This window comes from Rattus norvegicus, chromosome 1 (genome assembly GCF_036323735.1).
Source record: "Rattus norvegicus strain BN/NHsdMcwi chromosome 1, GRCr8, whole genome shotgun sequence".
Taxonomy (NCBI): Eukaryota; Metazoa; Chordata; class Mammalia; order Rodentia; family Muridae; genus Rattus; species Rattus norvegicus.
In genome coordinates this window covers 4,433,768-4,450,828 of record NC_086019.1, presented here as the reverse complement: position 1 = coordinate 4,450,828, position 17,061 = coordinate 4,433,768, and the positions used below count along the sequence as shown (strand labels likewise).

Sequence of the window (17,061 nt, the reverse complement as noted above, 5' to 3'; positions counted from 1 at the left end):
CCTTAAAGGTTATCGTCAGTGTTTAGTGAATGAGAAGGCAAGAGTTCAAAGACTCTCGGGGCTTCTGATTGTGCCATGAGCTATTCATCTAGGTGAAAAGGGTCTTACAATTTGGGGAATCTTATGTTCTGTATTTCATAAGGTGGCAGAGCGAATTTTGTCCAGCATCCCATGTGCACTGAAGTTTTCCCAGAATGCAGCTGCCATAGGTCCATGTAAGAGTGTACTTTGTTTGACTTGGAGCTTTCCCAAGAGTTGTTCACCTTTTGAAAAATCACAATACCAATGTCTACACCTCTGAAGGGACTGAGTCACCGGGAAGCCCAGCTGCACCAGGCTGCATGTGAGAGCTATTATATTCCAGCAGTTCTGTACAGGCTGTGGGCCGTGACTAATTCATCACGCCTCCTAGCGTGGTGGGGGCCCAAGCACTCACACATGTAAATGCATTCTCCTTTAAATTGATTTCTTAAGGCTTCTCATGTACCTTGTCCCGCAGGAACAACCTATTGATTTTTTTTTTTTTTAATTACGTTTCTTGGTAAGCTGGAGATTGAGTCTGAAGAAACACTGTAAAGTGTATGCTACCTGACTCAAAGACGCTGTGAAGGATGACAAGGCCATCTACGTGGTGGTCAGCATCCCCGAGGACGCTTTGCCTAAAACTGGTGATGCGCTAAATGCAACAGTGTAAAATGAGAATCAAATAGGAAATACCACGGTTTCACTTCCCAGTTCAAACCAGAGACCTAACCTAACCGGCTGAGATGCCTGATGCTGACTGCTTTAGTAACAGAAATAGAACAAAAAGAAATACCACAGACTGAAGAGTAAGCCAAAAAAAAAAAAAAAAAAAAAAAAAAAAAAAAGACTCGCCCATCACTATTCCTGTCTTAATCTTCATTGGCTGTGCTCTGGTCAAGGTGGAGAACAAAATGTAGTACCATGACCAAGTGTAGCTACAGAGTGATTCTAGGCCTGGGTTAGTACAAGCTGAGCCCTCACTGGTGCACATTTAACACCAAGAGGTGGATTCAGCCATAATCTGGTGATGCTGTGTTAACTGCTTGCCCAGGGAGACCCCACTCTATCCCAGCCATGCTTACTTACTCTAATTATAAATGCCACTTCTTTCTCCAGAGTGGGCTGGTTTGTATAACAGTTTATACATGGCTCCTCTGCTAATCAGTTTGCTGATGCTGTTGGTGTTTGTTTAATTCTAGACCATAGCTCTCACTCATGCCCAATCACCCAGCCTTAGGACTAAAGGATGAAAAACCGGATGATGGAGAAGCTGTGGGTCTGACAGGTTGAGCAGAAGGGGTTAAACAGGAGAAAGAGACTAGGCAATCTACAATCAGATAGTGGGGCAGGAGTGGCTTGTTGAGAAGAGTGAAAATTCCCAAATGCCATTCCTCCAGGTAGATGATGCCTCCTTGGCTGCAAGGGCTGCTGGGAAGGAAATTTCACAACAGCCCTGTGAATGGGTGGCTTGTTCCCCTCCAAGAAGGCTTACAGCTGGATACCAGTAGTCTAAATTGCAGTCCTGTTTCTCGGGCAGCCTTCCAAGTGTTACAGGCCCTTCACAGAGCAGTGGATTTTAAAGGTGAATTTAGACTATTTTCAGATCCCCCTTGGGCAGCAGACAAAATGATGGCTGGTTACTATGGTGCAGTTGTTTTTTACTCCTGGTCCAACTGCAGCCCTGCCTGCTCTCAGAGCCTGGAGCTCTATCTGCATAAAGTTATATTCTGTGAATATGCAGGGAAAACACGGGAACCAGGGCTTAGGTTATTGTAAATATAATGGGGAAATGTTGACTAGGATATAATGGGATTAGGCAAGCCAGTGCAGGGTTTTGCTTGATATTATCTTTGAAATCCTGATGGTAATAAGGGAGAGAGGGCATGTTAACTTCTTGCACATGAAATTTTATTTAGGGCATCCAAAGCTGGGAGAACTGTCTGGATAGAATGGTGCACAATTGTAATCCCAGCATTTGGGAGCCTTGTGAATATCATCCAGCAAGGTCTGTGGGGCTGATCCTAGCTCAGACTTCTAGCAGTGAGGGATGTGGAACCTGAAAGGTCACCTCCTGTAGCCAGGTAGGACTTCCAGTGGAGGGAGGGGGACACCAACTCACACATAAGACCTTCGACCTGAAATCTGTCCTGCCTGTAAGATGTGCAGGGTTGAAGATGGGACAGATATCGAAGGAATGGCCAACCAATGGCTGGCCCAACATGAGACCTACCCCGTGGGAGAGAACCAACTGCGGACACTATTATGATGCTCTGCTATGCTTGCAAACAGGAGCCTAGTACAACTAACTGTCTTCTGAGAGGCTGCATCCAGGAGCAGATGGAAACAGATACAGAGACCCACAGCCAAACAGTGGGTGGGGCTCAGGGAGACTTGTGGAAGGATAGGGGAAGGATTGAGGGAGTCAAAGGAGTCAAAGACACCACAAGAAGACCTGCAGATTCAACTAATCTGGGTCCACGGGAGTCACTGGGACTGAACCACCAACCAAAGAGCACGCAAGGGCTGGACCTAGGTCACCTATACATATGTGGCGAATGTGCAGTTTGGTCTTCATGTGTGTCCTCTCACAATTGGACTGTGGGCTGGCTCTGATTCTGTTGCCTGCCTTTGGATCTCTTCTTCATAGCTAGACTGCCTTGTCTGGCCCCAGTGGGAGAGGATGTGCTTAGTCCTGCTGATGTGCTAGGGTAAGGTGGTACCCAGGGGAGAGGGGCTTCCCCTTCTCTGAGGAGAAGGAGAGAGGGAAAAGTATGTAAGGATAGGACTGAGAGGAGAGGAGGGAGGGGGGCTTTGATCAGGCTGTAAAGTGAATGAATAGATAGATAGATAGATAGATAGATAGATAGATAGATAGATAGATAGACGGAAAATAATTCTTAAAACCCTGTCTCAAAAATGAAAAGAAATAGGGGAAGGGGTCTACAAGCAGAGGCTCTGGGTTCAATCCCCAGCTGCAGAAAAAGAAGGAAGAATGCAAGTCTCTACTGTAATGTCAGCTATGCTCATCTTAATGAACAGGTAAAGTATTCCTTTCAGAGATTAATCATTAATAATTTGATAAGGATCACTGTTTTCCCCTCCCCACAGGAAGTGGGGAGGCATGTGAAAGAACAAGCGATTATAATGCACAGGTCTGTCCAGCCCTGATTACAAAACACTGACAAGAAGTGATCGCAATTACAGAGTCACCGTGAGCCGAGAGGTTGGAAAGCATTGCCACAATGGTTGCTGGAGCTTCTGCAAGCCTGGGACCCTACAGTAGAGCCTTTCTGTTGTCCAGAAATGTGTGGTGAGCAAGAAGTTCAGTCATTCCACGAACCCAGCATGTTTTTATAGGTCAAGAACTGCTCTCAGGGCTCGAAGACAGAATGGTAAACATGGCAGGGTTCTAATCCCAGGGCTTCTCAGATTATGGGAGAAGGAGATAAGATTCAAGACTGCTCATCATACAAGCACAGGACCCTGAATTAAAATTCTCAATGCCCACATAAGAAGTTGGGTATGGCTATGCAGGCCTGTAAATCTAGCAAGCATCATCAAGCATATGCATGTGCACACATGCACAAGAGCTCATGTGTGTGTACACACACACACACACAGAGGAAAATATGGGTGGTACTGAACTGTACCACTGTTAGCTCACAGGGAGATCACTGAAGCTCAGTAGCCAGTGCTAGACTAAGCCCTTCCTTGTTAGCTTGCTCTTGTGACTGCTATCTTTTGATGGATAGGAAACCCAAACCTCAGACTGTTTTAAGTGCCTGGCCAAGGTCCCAAGATGCCCAGCAGAGGAGGTGAATTAAGCAGCTAGGTTTGGTTTTTCTATTGCCCTTGTGGGCTCAGCTCCAGGAAGGCTTATGGAGAGTATCAGAACATGGTGGAAGAAAAGCTAAGACGTGTGTTGTAATGACATGTGTTGAATTCTATTAGAGAACCGACCAGCATACTATGCGTCTCTAGATATGACCAAGTCTGGGTGATAATTCAGGCAAATACAGTTCATTGTCAAGGGTCTGATTCGGCTCTTGTTCTTTCTCTCTCTCCTCTCCTCTCCTCTCCTCTCCTCTCCTCTCCTCTCCTCTCCTCTCCTCTCCTCTCCTCTCCTCTCCTCTGCTCTGCTCTGCTCTGCTCTGCTCTCTTGCCCTCTCCCCTCTGTCCCTTTTCTCCCCATACTCCCCCCTTCCCTCCACATGCTTATGGCCAGCCTTTGTTCCCCCCTCTTCTACACTTCTTCTCTCATTAAACCTTTCTACATGGGGGGAAAAAAGGTCTGATTTGTCCAAAAGTGTTAAATCATCTGGAGAACTAAGGCTGCCATAATTCCCAGAGATTGTGAGTCCTCTCCCCTGAGATATCCTGACACTTAACAGATGAGCTCAGAATGTCTCCCAAAGCTCTTTACCCCTCAAAATACAGATTGGCCACCTGTCCAACCCAGTGCTCATTCTTGTGATTCTGGGTGGGTTTTTTCCCCTGAGTCTTGAACTTGGTTTACTCTCTTGGGTTAATTAGGATCTTCTCGACCCCTCTCAGTAGCCTGGCTCCATTCAAACTCTATTAAATAAAGCCGCTTTGAAGCCAACATGGGACTTCCTGACGGCACTGTGCCTGCTGATGGCTCAGCATCTAGTTCTTAGGTAAGTTCTGCATGCATCTCCTTTAGAAGAGCTTCCTTAAAGCCCTAATATCCCTTTGGTTCTCTGGTTCTCCTGATAGCACAGAGATGCTGTGATGTGAGAACGTGACATTAGTCAAAGCTTCTGATGTCCAGGATTCCTTGGACATACTTTCTCTTCAAAGTCCCTTAAGTTCCCAGGAAGTCTCATCTGGCTTGATTTGATAAAGACATGGGTTTAGAAAAGGTAAATAACAAAGCTATACAACAAACCCCACTTCATCATGAGCTATCTACTCTAAGAGCCCAAATGGATGACTGAAACCTTGGATAGCTCTGAGTCCTACACATACTCATATTTTACATATATAAATTATATATGTATATGTGTATATATAATAGTAACTTTACAAACTAAGTACAGCAAGAGAACAACAGTACTATACAATAATATAATAAAATTGTCAGCATCACTATACTTAAATTTTGAGATCATTTATTACTAAAATAAAGCTCACTGGAACACAAGTATTGCTGTACTGCAACAATCTGGTTGACATCTGTCTAACTAGAGGATGGACACCTTACTTTGCATGGCTATTGTCTTAGTGAGGGCTTTACTGCTGTGAACAGACACCATGACCAAGGCAACTCTTGTAAGGACTACATTTAATTGGGGCTGGCTTACAGGTTCAGAGGTTCAGTCCATTATCATCAAGGCAGGAGCATGACAGCATCCAGGCAGGCATGGTGCAGGAGGAGCTGAGAGTTCTACATCTTCATCTGAAGGCTGCTAGCAGAATACTGACTTCTAGGCAGCTAGGACGAGGGTATTAAAGCCCACACGCACAGACACACCTACCCCAACAAGGTCACACCTCCTAATCCTCCTAATAGTGACACTCCCTTGCCCAAGCATATACAAACCATCACTGATACATTGAACAAATGGACTATTTGCTTACAGTAGTAGAGTGGGGCAGCCCAACATTTCAGAGCCAGGTACAACTTAAATGGAATTTATTTGTTTCTGGCAATTTCTACCCAGTACTTTTAGACTGTGGTTGACTTTAGGCAGCCGAAATTGAACAAAATTAAATCACAGATGGGGGTGGGAGAGAGAGTGGGTTGGAGTTTGAAGGAAGGGTGTGTGTGTGTGTGTGTGTGTGTGTGTGTGTGTGTGTGTGTGTGTGTGTGTTTGCAACATCAAATAAAGGCCTGATCAGTTTCAAACCCTACAGTCATTCTAGTTACTCTGTGTTAATTTCTAGGAGTTCAAAACCGTTTTCAAAATCTTTAAATACACTGGCGGAACATGGATATAGAGGAGAAAAACAAAAGCCAAATGACTTATTTCACAGATCGATGGCTGCAGATGCAGTGAATTTCCCTTAAGTCTGTTAGTGTTTTAAACGAGGGTCACTGCTGACTACACAGTAGCTACAGCTCCCTAGAGTGACAGAATCTATCATGGCAGTTTAACAAAGGTCTGTTGGCAAACTGGTGTTCACTATGGAGAGAAATGATACATTAAGTTTAGGCAGATACCCTATAAAGTGTGGAGACATTCTGCTCCTAGCAGAAACTATATCTACTTCAGATACTTGCCATAGCCCTCTAGGGCTCATCAAAGACTAAATAGACAGTTGCAATTCTTTATTTCTAAAAAACTTGATATAAGCATCTGTATTAGTTTGAAGGAGAGTGGCCCACATAGGTTCATCTATTGGAATATTTGGTCCCCAGTTGGTGGATCTGTTTGGGAAGGATTAGGAGGTGTGGCCTTTATGTAGGAAGTGTGTCGCTGTGGCCAAGGCTGTGAGGTTTGAATTAGCTATCTGTCTCCTGCTTGTGGACAGAGATGTTGAGTTTTCAGCTGCTCCAGAGTCACACCTGCCTGCTCACCATGCTCTGTGCTATGACGAGGATGGACTCCTATCCCTCCAGAACCATAAGCCCTTCCTTTTGCAGGTTGCCTTGGTCCTGGTGTTTTATCACAGCAAGAGGAAAGTAATTAAGATACCATGAATGGAAACGAAATACAGTATTCACTACAGAGGACAAACACAGCTCTGCTTTTTGGCAAGTGGTACTGAGACAAAGAAGGTCTTTTGGAGCTCCTCCAAGCCCAAAGCTGATCTTTGTAGCGATCTCTAAAATGGATCTGGTGCTATAACTAAGAAGTTGGGAGAGGCAGGGGGACAAACACATGACATGGATGACACGCATACTCCTCCTTGTCCAACATGCCTGTTATTTGCTTCTGGGAGAATCTACACAGCTTTGGACAAAGGCTTAGGTCTACACAAGAGGACTGCAGTGGTCTTTGCTGTTTCTCTGACAATGGTATTCAGATGCTCAGTTCTTTCATGTTCTCTGAGGTGGCCATTCTGTCATGGCTACCCCAAGCCTTATATTCATGTTGGCTCAAAAAAGGAAGTAATTGTTTATTATGATTATGAAGAATATTTAATGTGTGTAATTGTAGAAAAGGGATGTTATGGAAGGGGGAGATTAAATGAGACTCATGCCCTTCCAGAAAAGTTTGGAGTGTGTTGTGCTACTGAACCTGTCAATCTAGATTGGCAAGTGCTTCCCATTCTTCTTGTGACTACAATGCCCAGAAAATATGATCCTGTCTACACCATACATTGGGGGACTGGATAAAGAGGTATGGCTGCTCACAGCCAGAAGCAATAGGTCAGGGAGCTTTGGAGACACCAGGCTTTGTGTGGCTCCAGTGATTTAGGGATTTAAGTCTGCTGGGAATAAAGTGTTCAGGTGAAGTTAACAGGAGGCCAGTGAGGCTGTCGGTTCTGTGATTCTTAAGTAACCAGAGAGTCGACAGTGTGGTAAGGAAAGCACACTTGTCTGGTTCAAGGCATTGCTATGCAGTTTGTATTTTAGTAACAAAGCTGTTATATTATTTTGACTTGTGGCATCTGACCAAAAAAGTCTAAGTCCACTTTTTTGAGACTGTAACAAAATACCCGTGGCTGTGTTCTTTATAAACAAAAGTCTACTTGACCCACAATTTTAGAGGTTAAAAGTTAAGGTGACTTCATTAGTTTAGTTCTGATTCGTTGGTTTGTTTGTTTGTTTGTTTGTTTGTTTGTAGAGAGGATCTTACATAACCCAAGGACTAGACCTCCTATTTAACTGAGACTGGCCTTGAACTTGGATCCCACTGCCGCTACCTTTTGGGTGCTGAGATTACAGGCGTGTACTACCACACCTGGCTCTGTGTGCTTAGCTCTGGGGCAAACAGCATCTCATGAGAGCTGTAGAAAAAGCATAAAGTGAAACAGAAAGCCAGAAAGAGTTAGGGTCAAGCTTTCCCTTTTGACAGCAACGTCTTCTGGAAGGTAACTAGAATTCCAAAAGAACTACATTAATCCCTTGTAAGGGCAACATCCCCCAAAGACAATTTATCTCTCCCCAGGCCACCTCTTAAAGATTCTGCCACCTCTCAACTTACCACACTAGGGACCCAGTTCCAAGAGCACAGACCTTTCAGGGTTATACTCAAATCATGGCAGCCATAGCAAGGTCCAAAGACAGAGTTATTTTTGTTTTGAATAACTCCAACCATATCGCATGTCACATCTAATGTAAACTGTCAACCAGTTCATTTTTTTTAAAGGAAAGAAATCTTTACTGTACACAGTTCAGAATATAACATGGCTTCGCAGGATGAACACAGTCCTGTGCAGGGAAAGTAGTGGGCTGACTAGCTTTAGAGGAAAACCGTAGGTTCTCATAGCTCTAAAACGTACTCCTTTTTCCTGTGAACCTCTTTTCACAAGTCCTGAGAAGACTGTAGAACGCCTCGCTCATGGGACAGCAAAGAATGTCCTATGCCCAGTCAGCTCTGGTCCTGCACCTGGGGAACACAAAGTGTGGAGCAAACTCCTGACAACAGCAAAGCACTGGCGCTTCCTACTGACTTTTCCACCACGCCAAACCCAATTTTTATACAGCTCTAGTTTGGTTGTTTAGAACATTCCCAATATAATACAGCAATCAGAATTTTAAAAAATTAAAAAGAAAAAGTAGCAGGAAGCCAGAATGCTAGCTAGCATTGTTTTACCTGTAAGTGACAGGTAAGTTTCAGACCCCAGGGAACCACTGTGCAGGGTAGAAAGTCCAAAACTAAGATAGGAAAGCGAGGCAGGTGCCTGGGTTCCCACTAGGTGACCAGTTGTGAAATGGACATGACATGTATGTAGTATGTACACGGACATGCCATGTATGTAGTGTATACATGGACATGACATGTATGTAGCATGTACATGGACATGACATGTATGTAGTATGTACACGGGCATGACATGCATGTAGTATGTACACGGACATGACATCTATGTATTATGTACAGTTGCTTCCCAGAGAAGGAGAGTTAGCGAGCATGGAGAACTAGATGCATAGAACTAACTCTAAGTTGTGTCCAGGATGCCCTGCACACTTCAAAATGTACAAATCATGTTAAATGTCTCAACAGGTTGTCTGGTGCAGAAAGCACCAGGCAGACCTTTAAGTGGCGATAGGGGAGGCCCAGCAAAGCCCCTTAGGCTGCAGCATCTTCTAAGGTACCACCCCACCTAAGGGATGCAGTGCAATTACCAAAAAGGTGTTGTTCGGTTTTTTTTGTTTGTTTGTTTGTTTTTTTGTTTTGGTTTGGTTTGATTTTTGGTTGGTTTTTTTGTTTGTTTGTTTGTTTGGTTGGTTGGTTGGTTTTTTTTTTTTTTTTGGCTTTAAATATCAAAACTACAATCAGTTTCCCCCAAAACAACCACCAAAAGCAAAATGTTCCCCCCAAACCAAAGCAAAACAAAATACTGTCATGTTAATCATCTCTCTAAAACAAGCCGTCTGCACTCAGCTGTGTGACTGGGAAGAGGGGGACTTGATTTACTTATGTTGACCACGAGGCTGGAAGGCCCAAGAGGAGCAACCGTCTCAGAACTAGGGAGTGAGTAACAGCTCTCTTTCCTGGCCTCCCCAGTTCTGAACCACGGGGGAAAGACTTTAGAATGAGCTACAAAAGAGTTTTTCACATTTCAAGCCTCAGTGGTTTGAGCCTCCCCATCCCAGCCTTATTGACTTTCCTATGAGTGTGCAGGCGCTTTCCAAAGAATTATGCAAGTCAGGTCCTCCTGTGTGAAGGCATTTGGTAGTCTATGATCAATGCAGATGGTCATATAATCCGGTCCCCTTTCATGGGCGCTACCCTGAACATGCTGCTATACAGTTCTGCACATGTTGTCCATGATGGCACGGAGGTCCTATTTCTATGTCTTCCCAGGAATTAAATCAGAATCACCAGCCATGTGGTGGGTTTCTGTCTCTCGCTGTTCCCACTCCCTAGGCCAAGGTCTTTAAGGGTGTCAAATACAGAAATAGCTTGGGTTCTCCACATAATATTCAAAGGGCAAGCTTCAGGAACAGTCAAGAACACAAACAAAACCACTGCCCTTGTTTGCCTGAATAAGGACTGCTAGCTCGAGGGTTTGGCTACTTAGCCATTCAGAAACTTAGCAAGTGAAGCCTTCAGTCTAGGGGAGGCTGCTGCAGCGACCCATGTCCAGGAGGTAAGCCTGGTTATCTTCAAAGTGAGTCAGTGGCAGGGTGTATTCCTCATTGACCGGGCATTCTGACTCTGCCTTCAAGAATGGGCGCTGATTGTCCGGAAAGGCCATGGAGAAAAGTACATCCGGGTCACAGACAAATCTGTAGATGTACCATTCCCCAATCACCTTCTGCATGGAGCCTTTTTCATTGTAATAGTGGAGAGAATGGCTCAGCTTGTCATAGTCCGTGGCTGGCTGATTCTTCTGAATTACCCCAATGCCGAGCAACCTCTTCCGGTTCTATGAGCATAAATTCCGAGCCTCAGTCAGTCCAGGCAATGAAGCAGACGTTGGCTGGGTCACCAGAAGGGTGACAAGAAACTGCCACAGCTGCAGAGAGCCTCGCCTCTGATAAGGGTGTCCCTCTTGATACTCGGTGGGCTCCTGTTTGACTTTGCCTTCCAGTCTTTCGGGCACCACGTGAGTGTCATCAAAGTTTAGCCTGGGGTCCTCTTCATATGTGAATCCTTCATGGTTGCTGGAGAAATACCCACCTCTCATGTAGGATGACTGGCAGTTAGGCACTTCTGAGTCAACACAGTAATCTCGGGCCCTTGCTTGATTCCCATGGGTGACTGGAACCCATGTGCCTGGGGACCAGGCATCCCAGGGAACCCATGTTCATAGAGTGGGTCATGGTATTCCTGCTTGAATCGCTGACAGGGTGGCAGAGCTGCTCGGACATCGGGCTCTGACATCTGCCTGTGGTAGCTGGGAAGATTATCTCCAGGAACTTCTGACTGAGGAGGGAAGGGATGGCTGGGCTCAAACAGCTGTCGCTGAAATCTCTGTTCTGACGGATACTGGCTTTCAGGCATCATCTTTGGCATTTGCAGGGGCGGATGTGGTGGCCAGGGAACCGCAAATGTTTGCTGTTGTGATCCAGGTTCTGGGAGTAAGAGTCTAATCAGTTCATTTTTAAGTAGGGATTTTTTTTTTCCAAAACTGCACCTCCAATTGATTTCATGATACAATTAGACATTGCAGACCTGTAATAGGCAGGACTGAAGTCCATAGAACCAATGATAAAAAGGAACCTGACCGAGAAAGAGACGGCCTTGCTCAGAGCTGTTTACCAACTGGATCTTAGCTGGCGGATTTTGTATGAATGAGAAACCATACAAAGTTTATCTGCATAGAGTCCTTTGTACATAGATCTGCCCAAAGACGAATTAAAGACCGCTCACAGCAGATGTCTTCATAACAGCGCCAAGTTGAAAACATCTCACGTGTCTGCCGATAGGAGGATAGATAAATAACTTGTTCTGTGTCCATGCCATGAGATACTCCTTGGCAACAAAAACAGCATGAACCGATACTGTTGATGACGTGGTTGAATCTCACAGACTTTACGCTGTACTTGAAGTCAGACACCAAAGAATACTTGCGTGGTGCTTTCTTTTATGTAAAGGTCAATAACAGAGGTCTATAGCCATTACCTCCAGGCACGGATGGATGGGAAAGATAAAAATGTACATCTAGAAGTGCAATGTCTTTTTGTCTGGGTTAAAATTTCATATTTAAAAATTAGCACTCTTTGTGAGCCCCTGTGTGCCCAGATTAGTCAATTCTGTAGGTTTTTTTGTGGTGTCCTTGACCTCTCTGGTTCTTTCAATCCTTCCTCCTCTTCCACAAGATTCCCTGAGCTCTACATAATGTTGGCTGTGGATCTCTGCATCTGTTTTCATCTACTGCTGGGTGAAGCCTCTCAGAAGACTGTTATGCTAGACTCCTTTCTGCAAGCATTCCAGAACAGCAGGAGCAGGGGTCTGTCTTTGACTCTGTTGCCTGCCTTGGACCCCTTTCCCCTAACACAGTCTGTCTAGCCTCCATAGAGGAAGATACTCTCAAGTCCTACTATAACTTGACATGCCAAGGCAGGTTGATATCCATGGGAGGTCTCCCCTTCTCCAAGGAGAAAGGAAGGGGTCCATAAAGAGAGGAGAGGGGAGAAGGAGGGACTGGGAGGAAAGGATGGAGGGGAAGCTCAGAGGGAGATGTAAAGAAAATAAATAGGTTAATTAATGGAAAAAAGAGTAAAATTTTTAAAATAAAAAATATATAAATTATATATATACATATATATTATATATAGCACTCTTTAGATAAATGTATTATATATATATAAATTAAAAAGTAGATTTAACAGATATTTAGTGCCTAGGAAAATCTCCCTAGTAGCTACATGCTCCTGTGTAAGGAAAAAAAAGCAAACGAATCAGGCAATGTCAGGATCCCTAGGGAGAAAAGCAGGAATCATACACCATGCTAGAATAATCTGGAAAAACTACACGGAGAAATCATGAATACCTCTACTAGCCTGGCTCGTCTTAAAGTCTCCATGGAGGCTCAGTCTCCCCCTGTTCCTTTACCTCTTTTTGTGCCCATTTGAGGACTGTTGTAGACCAAATTGTGCCACCCTCATATTGACAGTCGAATATCACAATCAGGCAGACCACTGGAGTGCCCCAGAAGGAGACAACCACCTCCCCAAGCCAAGGAGAGAGCCCTCAGTAGAAGTGAACGAAGCTTCCAGTTTCCATGTTTGTCAACATCTTAGTCTGAGACGGGTAGCCTCTACAACTGTGGAAAAATGTTTTTGCTTTTATGTTTGTTTGTTTGTTTGTTTGTTTTGTTGCTCAAGTGGCTGAGTCTGTGGTACCCCATGATAGGTTTAGCCCTGGCAACTAAAGCAGGGTCCTCTGCTTGAAGCCATTCATATCCCAACACTTGATTCTTGACAGCCATGCCTACTTTGCTTGGGAACCCTGAACTTATCCTTAGTCTCTGCCCACACCACAGTTCCCAAAGATATTTGACATTCTGGACCCAGGCCCACAATTCCAAAGCAAACCACACTAGATAAACAGGGTGTCATAAGTAAGTCCTGCTTCCTGGAAGTGGAGAATAGGGAGGTTGGAGAGGTGGAGTTTAACAAACCTACAGTAATTTAAGTAACGTTACAGCTTCACCTTTTTATCAATGAGACCAAAGGGGTGGTGTTGTTCTGTCTGATTTGGGGACTTATAAAAAGGGAAAAATAAGTGGGCAGCCTGGAGATGACAGCAAGAACAGCAAGTGTCATTTGACGTTAACATGATTGTTAAGACCGCCCTAAAAGGTAGAGAGCACGGCAAATCAAGCAGAAACACAAAAAACCAACAATGGTGGGTATCCTGGACCTTTGGACTCTTGTACTCAGAGTGGAGAACTAAAGAAAGAAGCCAGGGAAAATGTACAGTCATAGGAAATAGCTTTGAAGGCCAAGAAAGGAGCAGTCTAGTAAAACGGGCTATTCTAAACAGTAATTCCTCTATACCAGTCAAACACCACAGTCCCACCTACTAGAAAAGACTTGATCTTCACTGCAGTATAGAACCTCTCTGTCTCTTCTACCCACTCCCATCCCATTCCACACCCAGGCAACGGCAGGCAAAGCTGAGTAGAAGCCTGGATTTCTTGGGCCATAGTAGTGCCAGCAATAGTAGTAACAGCAATAGTTGTTCCTACAGAACAAATAGCAAGATAGATTGTATCCTAGGACCCATACATACACACATCCCCCAAAACAAAAACAAAACTTGATTAATGTAAAAGAACTCACATCATACAGAGAGTTTTCTCTGACCACAGTAGAAACAAACTAGAAATCAATTAACACAGGTAAGAAGAAAATCTCAAAACACTTGGAAATGCAACCACAGTAGACTATTATGTCCTTTTGGTGGACCCATTCTTAAAACTTGAATCTGTCTCTGATATCTTCCCTTGTATTTTATTTAATAACTATCCAGACACTGGCATGTTCCTCTGACTATAATTTTCATGATATGCATTGTTCTTTGTACTTTCAACCTTCCTCTGTCATTATAGTGAAATGAGTTACTGTGAGAAGGCATATGGTTGACTCGTATTTTTAAATTCATTTTGCCATCCCTGCATTTTTACTGGGACATTTGGACCGAATATAAGTAATGAAAACATTTCATCCAATAAGTAGGAACAAGAGCACAGTGCCTAAACCCACTACTCAAAATCAACATAGTGCTGCAGGTGCCATCCAGTGCAATGAGACAAGAAAGGAAAAAAGAGAAAAGAGAAAAGATGGATGAGACACAAGGACTGAAAAGGAAGAAACAAAGCCATCTCCATCTTCAGACGGCACAAGTGCCCACATGAGGACAGATTCCACAAAGAACGTCCTTGAAATTCTTAGGGTTGATGAGTGAGTTCAATGAGGTCGCAAGCCCAAGATAATATACTAAACCCGACTACATCTTTATATATCATCAATGAACATGTATGAACTGAAGTTAAAACAAATCAAAGCCACTGTGGGGTAGCACTTCACACTTGTTTGAATGGCTATTACCAGAGACAACAAAGTAAGTAACATTGACGAAGGCGCAAAGGAAAAGGAGTCTTGCCTACTGTGGCTGGGAATTCGGATTAGTGCAGAGACTGTCGAAAATATAATGGTAGCTCCCAACAGAGTTAAAAATAGAACTGCCAAGTGACTGAGAAGAGGTATTTCTGGGTCTGTAATCAAATGAACTTAATTCACATCCAAAAAGGTTTCCTCATCCCTCCCTTTATTTAGCTTCACTTGCAATAGCTAATATGTGGAGATGGCCTAAATATCCACTAATGGGTGAATTGGGTATACGTGTATGTATACATCTATCTATACACAGAGAACAGGGAGGGTTGGGCAGAGACAAATGTAGAGACAGGAGTATTTATTTAGCCTTGAATAAAAGAAATCATTGTCATTTGCCACGATGTGGAAGGGCCTGGAAGATAGTGTGCTAAGTGAGATAAGCTAGACGCAGAAAGCTATCGTATGCTCTCACTTAACACATGGAATCATTCTTTTAAAAGTTAGCTATGAGAAGTCAGGCGTGGTGGTGCGCGTCTTCAGTCCGAGCACTCAGGAGGCAGATTCAGGATGATTTCTGAGTTCAAGGACAACCTGGTCTACAGAGTGGGTGCCAGGACAGCCAGGGCTACACAGGGAAACCCTGCCTCAAAAGACCCAAAAACTATACAGATAGACAGACAGATAGACAGATAGACGGATGGATGGATGGATGGGTGGGTGGATGGGTGGATGGATAGACAAGAGATAAATTGATTGATAGATGATAAAGATAAATCAATCAATTGGTCGATAGATGATAGAGATAAATCGATTGATAGATTGATAGATATTAAATTCATTATTTATAATGATGGAAATGAAGCATTTAGATTTGAATCTAGCAAAACAGGTATAGAATCTTTATGCTGCAATCGGCACACTCCTGAGAACCAAAAAGGATCTAAACTAAGGGAGAAAACAGGTTTGTTCTAGTTTGAAGGAAGACTCAGCTAGAAAAGGGACCGATTCTGTCTGAATTGACAGACAAGTCTGTTGCAATTTCTAACATCTAAGAAAATGGTTTGTAGATATAAACAAAGTTATGCTTTTGAAGCTTGTTTGAGAAGAACAGAATGTAGGCATAATGTTTTGTATGCTGTATAAGGTTTACCCTTGTGTTATTCAAATGCGGATTTCTCTGCCCTCGATCAGGACATGGCACTGTAATGCTTATACCAAGAATCTCCTGTCTCAAGTGTGTAAGCAGATCTTACCATTTATTCTCTGCCTTGTCAATAAATGCTGATCACTCAATGTCTTGGCAGAATAGGGAATAGGGTGGGACATCCTCCAGTGAGAGGGAGGAGAGGAGAGTGGATGTGCTGGGAGAATAAAAGTCCAAGGAGCCAGATCAATAATAATACGCAAGCATCATGGGATGGGGCTGGGAGGCAGCCAGATTAGCATAGAAGCTAAGGATAGATCATTTAATTGCTTAGCTATTGAGGTGCACTTTTAAATGGGTCTTGGTTTCTCTGTGCAGTTACCGGGGATTAGCATAAGGTAAAGAAATGCAGCCGCTGGGGATTAATTCACTGTTTACATTTATAATAAGGGCAAGCACTCTACCGTCTAAGTCATATCCCTAGCCTATATGTTCCTTGTGAAACAAGTAATATTATAGAATATTAGTCAGGACCAAAACAAAGCAAAAACCAAGAACAACAACAAAATATTTCTAAGAGCAAGACATTTCCTCTGTTCCTAGGACTGACTGCCTTTGGGACTCCACCATGCTGCTGATACTTGAAGCTAATAACGCTTTAAAAAAAAAATCACTGTTTCAGCACCTTCTCTTTGAACTGCAACATACCAGCATCTTTCTGATATTTATAAAGCAGGGAAGAAGGAAGTTGGTGATTCACACTGAGCTGGGGAAATTCTCTCAAGTCTAACCCAAGGCACATTTCCCTTCTGCGATTGACAAAAGGAGCTCATTTTTACACCTTACCCTATCTATGGTTTCATTGTCACACAGATGAAGCCCCTTAGCACATATGCTTGACATCACTTCACTTCCTCCAGCTCAGAGCACTGGGAACAGAAAAGGCAGCTCATGCAGGGTGGAACTCAAGACCCTGGAAAGAGCCTAAGTTTTTGGAGTTAATGACCAATTAGAAAACTAGACCCTACCTCTGGGATGCTTGCAACAGTGTGCAACATTTGCACATCATGTGGGTAATGGCAGCCCTTCTGAGGGAATAAGAGGTAGGACAGAGCCCGAAGGGAAACCAGCAAAACAACACAGGTATTGTATTTATCAGTGGCATCTGCAACCTTCCACTTCCTTGCCGGAGACCTAAAGAAGGAACACAGGGAGTAAACTCATTTCTTTTTTAAATCTGCATTTG

The 17,061-nt window shown here is 43.7% G+C and overlaps 1 pseudogene; it reads right to left on the bottom strand.

Annotated features, from left to right (window-relative positions):
• Nucleotides 1–5,861: 5,861 nt before the first annotated feature.
• Nucleotides 5,862–16,725, bottom strand: Etv5-ps1 (ETS variant transcription factor 5, pseudogene 1; annotated as a pseudogene).
• Between the last annotated feature and the right edge of the window lie 336 nt (nucleotides 16,726–17,061).